This window comes from Stigmatopora nigra, chromosome 1 (assembly GCF_051989575.1).
Source record: "Stigmatopora nigra isolate UIUO_SnigA chromosome 1, RoL_Snig_1.1, whole genome shotgun sequence".
NCBI lineage: Eukaryota > Metazoa > Chordata > Actinopteri > Syngnathiformes > Syngnathidae > Stigmatopora > Stigmatopora nigra.
The window spans coordinates 25,802,501-25,807,537 of NC_135508.1; the positions used below are offsets into that span (position 1 = coordinate 25,802,501).

Consider the following 5,037-nt stretch of genomic DNA (forward strand, 5'->3'; position numbering starts at 1 on the left):
TTTAAAAAAGAAAAGAAAAGAGGGAGACTTCACTGGGATCTTTTTGTGGGTCACCTCGGTTTTGTCCTTCCTATCATAAAAGTTCATTTTGGATGTGTTATAGTCTGTTTGCTTTCATGCGCTGTGTTGGCTGCTCTATAGCCAACAATGCCAAAATAGCTCCTTGTTCCTTCTTAATCTACTTAATATTGGTCTGGAACTAGCGTTCACGTCACATCAGCGTCCATGTTCTTTGTAGTGGTCAGTCAGTATAATTGTAGTTTAAACTTTCAAACTGTGTTCCAAGTTTTTATTATTGTTGACAAAAAATATTTGACGTAATTATCCTTATCATTTTTCCCCCGTCTTCTTGTAAGCACCATACAATGACAGGGAAGTAGCACAAAGTTGACTCACTGCTTGCCATTGCCTCTTCAACGGGCTGTGGATGTTCATCTTAAAGTGCCATTGATGGCGCTTCACGTCCTATCCCTTTTGATTAGGTGGGGCGAATGATCGTTTGTTTATTCCCCCTCCTAGTTTAGTCCTTTTTATGGCGAAAAATAAACCGGTCTTACCCGCATGAGAACTTGTTGGCATAAATATGGCCCCCGAACCAAACTGAGTTTGAAACCACTGCCCTAGAACCTTGAAGATAGTGACGTTCTCTTTAACACAGTCGGCCCGTTTCCTCTGAGCTTTTCCATCTGCTCACATGATCTGTTTGCATACTTTATTTACTGTTGTTTATGCTGCTTAGCCTTTAACTCAAACTCTTCCAAGCTGTACACATAACTAACAGCCTTCTTGTGCATTGTACTACCTGACACGACCCTTATCACACCACCTGGTTAATGGTAAATTGTTCCAGAAGGAAGATATGTTTGCGCGTAAACACAGATCCGGAGCCCCTGTGTTTACAGTAGCCATGGCAGCGCTCAGTTATTCAACAAATAGACCAAGCATGTTCCTCTCCCAGTTTCAGAGGATCTTTGCAACTTGCACTTTGGTTAGTTTGTTTTCTTACGCAAAAATTGTAAGGTAAATTGTAAGAAAAAGTTGATGACGATTGATTTTTTTGACTACAGTAAATAAATATTTTTCTATTTTCCTGTGGAAGTTCTTTTTGCAGTCCTTCAGGAGACTAGCTCATAAGATATCTTGATGGTTCTGTTTGTGTGCCATAAAATCAAGAAATCATTCTCAATGCTCTTAAAAAATAAATGGAATTGTACAATTTTACTGATAGTTTAAAATGCAAAATGGTGAAAACATGCTAAAGTAGGCCTGGAGGATTTTATGATAGAGATCGTAAATAGACAAAAAATTCAGATCCCTTTGGATGATCAGGTGAGACACTTCATCTATCAAACATTATGGAAGTGAGACTAGTTTGACAGTTCCTACTGCGGTAAGGTGAAGAAAATTACAGTAATACCTTGAGATACGAGTTTAATGTGTTCCGGGACCGAGCTTGTCTGTGTACTCATCTCAAATAATTTTATAAAATAACTAAATACTAATTAATCCGTTCCCACCCTCTGAAAAAAAACACCAAATAATAGGATATTTTACTTGAAATAAACATGTTTTATTGTTCTTATTCACCATCTAAACTCACAAAGTAACAAATACCTATCTGGTGGTTAGGATCTGCAATAAAATGTGACATTCATACGTGCAGTACTGTATTGAGTTCTTACCTTTGAGAAAGACGGTAGCGGCAGTGCGTGTGGCGACACATTCAGTTTGCTACACTATTGTGACACAATGTAACACAGGATAAACTTTAAATCCAACTTAAATGAACTTAGATTACTATACACACTCTTCAAAACAAGTTTTAATCTTTTGTTTGAGACCCAGCAATTTTCATGCTTAATATTGATTGTCAAAATAAACCGCACCTTAAAATTGCCTTACATTTTTTTAATTTGACAATTTCTCGCTTATAAGCCGCCCCCCTGGTGTCCAATTTTCATATTCATGGTTTCAATAGGGAGTACAAATGTCTTACTTTGTAAGGAAACTTCAGAAAAGTCATCACAAGTGGTATTTCTGAGATACTGTATGAATCAAAAGCACATTACGAGGGTCACTATAATAATTGTTTATTAAGTTATTATGCCTGCCTTTGTAAAAGCAAAATATGAAATTATACAATTTGAAAAAGATCTCATATCTCTTCTAATGTCAAAATAGCACAATTCTTTCAATGGGTCATAGTTGTCACTTTCGAACAAGAAATAAAATGAAAAACCATCAAAGTTGAATTTTGTTTTTATTTCAAAATTAAGGATACCCACGTCTGGCTAGTCAGAGCACGTTTAACTAGGCCTAGATGCAGCGGCGTAGGTAAGATGGCTGCCTCGGGACCTAGGTAAGATGACTGTGCCCCTAGCGAGCAGTGACGGGAACGTGAGTTTTTCACGTTTTATGCAGGATACATACATTTTTTTGCCCGGAGTTTCATTCTTAAACGTCAAAATGAATTTTGTTTAGCATTTTATCTGTTTAGCTTTTCTGTATTTTGAAATACCGTATTGGCCGCATTCGCTTGCGTCATAACATCTCGCAATGACGTCACGGCGTCATTGCATTATGATCATACGTCATCGAGTCACGGCGCCGTCAACTTGCAGTTTTGTTTTTATATGCATACAGGCTAGACCCTCAATTCAGTCATCATTTTTTGGGCTGGCAAAGCGGCTTATGCGAGTAAATGTAGTAATTAAAATTTTAAGTCAACGTTATTTTTACGCCTGTCGTTCTCTATCCATCCCATCCGCGGACTCCCCGTTGTAATGAATAATGCCTCATTTTATTATTAAACATTATAACCTATTTGTTACTCTGTAAGTAGATGGTGAATTAAGATGTATCAAAATGTTTTTCCATTGTAATATCCTGTTTTTGGGTTTTTTTTTTTCAGAGTGCGTGAACTAATTCATTTTTATTTAGTTCATTTCTATGGGAAACGTTGATTTGAGGTACAAGTAACGACATACGAGCTCGGTGCGGGAACGCATACGGGCTCGGTACAAGAACGCATCAAGCGCATAGCTCAAGGTATGACTATAATTTAAAAAAATATCCCAACATCAGTTTATTACGATTTTGAATGACTACTCTGCCGATAAATGAGGTTGGATAAATTCTGCAAGATACTGTATATTGTGGAAAGACCAGTGTGGTCTTATCACAATATTATTCTATATTGCCAGGTATAAAACCATGTTTGCACAATCGCTCCCGGGCCATAAACGCATTCTTTATTTTTTTTTATTTTTTTCAAAATGGGTTAAAATTCAAAAATTGAGCACGGTAACATCGTAGACGCGTACATTCGCAATTCTTTCTTCATTCAAATCGGTTGTACGATGTCCAGAAACAAACACACTGAAGCGCGCTCACACACAGACCACATTCTCAGAAATAGTAATATGTACAGTTTATTTATTTTGTGGACCGATTCCGGTGGTGGGAGACCACTAGGTTGAATAATTCAATCATTCATTCATTTTCAACACTGCTTATCAGTGTTGTCAGGAGCTAAAACCTATTCCAGGTGACTTCGAGAGAAAGGTGGACTACAGTCACATTCAGTGGGAATCAAGCTTGCGTACCCCCTCTGTGGAAAGAAACACTCCACTATTCGGTGGCTCAAATCTATTTTGGACAAATCTCTAAGCATGCTTTTGTTTTAGATATTTTTTTAACCCCCTTTGTTACTAAAATACACTATGCCAATAAATGATCAAAAATTATACTTTGTATACTTATTTTCATTATTATGTACTTTTTTAATAGTTTGCACAAACACAATATTTCAATTAATGTAAAAACATGATACCAGTTTGATTTTTGTTGTGCGTTATTATTATTTTTTTTTTACATATTATATTGATTTTGTATGAATAGCATTCACTCTGGAAAATCTCCTGAAATGGGATAAGGGTACTCCTAAAATGCGGTCGACGGATGTTGGCAGCTCTGAAGACGACGACCATTTCAAGACAGTAACTCAATAAAACCCCAAACTCTCTAGAAGAGGGTATTTTTTAATGTTTGTTTTACTTATATATACATTTAGTATTCCATTATGCCGTACCTTTGTTTCCTGATGTATTTACATTACTTATTTGTTTCTCAGGTCAGTTACATTCCAGATGCACGAGTCTGGGTCAGAACCAACTAGTCGCGCCATTCCAGATGTTAGAACACAGAACGGGAAAAATGCTCACAACGGCAGTCAACTGAGGTGTTGCAGTACTCCTCCATTGTCACCCAGGGTCAGTTTTTTTTTCTCGGGCCAACTTCATTCATCATTTTACCTATACAATGGTACCTCTACATACCAGTTTAATTCGTTATTGGATTGGAAAAAAATGTTTTATTTCTTCTAATTCGCCACCTATTAACAAAGTAACACATAAATAGTGGTTTAATAGTAATAAAATGTGTTAAATAGAACTAAAATTAGACGGATTTCGCGGAGGGTACAGAGGGAGACATAGAGGCAGGCGGGTGGTGGGAGGTTACTTTCCACGGCAAAGCACTCGTAACAGAATAAATGAAATTTAAATGAACTTGGATTGATATATACAGACACACTCAAACATGTTTAATGTAACTACACAAAACTGAATTCTATTTTTTTTTATTTTATTTTTTACCTTTAGCTGTTTGCCTCGCCTCCACCCTCACGTTCGCTACCGATGGGCTGTTTACTGTTGTATTCCCTTCCAAATATTCCAAAAATGATGCACACAAATGTCCTCACAATAGGGTAACGCACGAACACTTGCCTAAGAGAAGCAGTCTTGAATGAGCGATCGCTCCGCTAACGGGAGCTAATAGGCTAAGGGGGAAAAAACACTGAAAAAATTGAACACTCCGCTCAGTGCTCGTAGATATCTTTTATACACGGAAGAGATGTGGCAAACAAGACGCACCAGGATGATAAACAGCCTCTCATGTCTTGGCCACCTGGCATTCTCGCATCTCGAAATTTTTCTTATTTCTAGAGATGATTATTTGCTCAAAATTTTCCTCTTT

At 37.2% G+C, this 5,037-nt stretch overlaps 1 long non-coding RNA gene across 1 annotated transcript in view; it reads left to right on the plus strand.

The window, feature by feature from the left end:
• Positions 1–4,148, plus strand: part of LOC144208818 (uncharacterized) — a 6,085-nt gene extending 1,937 nt beyond the window's left edge. Inside the window, exons 2-3 of the long non-coding RNA XR_013328934.1 lie at positions 3,901–4,033; positions 4,133–4,148. This is a non-coding gene — a long non-coding RNA (uncharacterized LOC144208818). The remainder of the gene's footprint in view (positions 1–3,900; positions 4,034–4,132) is intronic.
• The last annotated feature ends 889 nt before the right edge of the window (positions 4,149–5,037 follow it).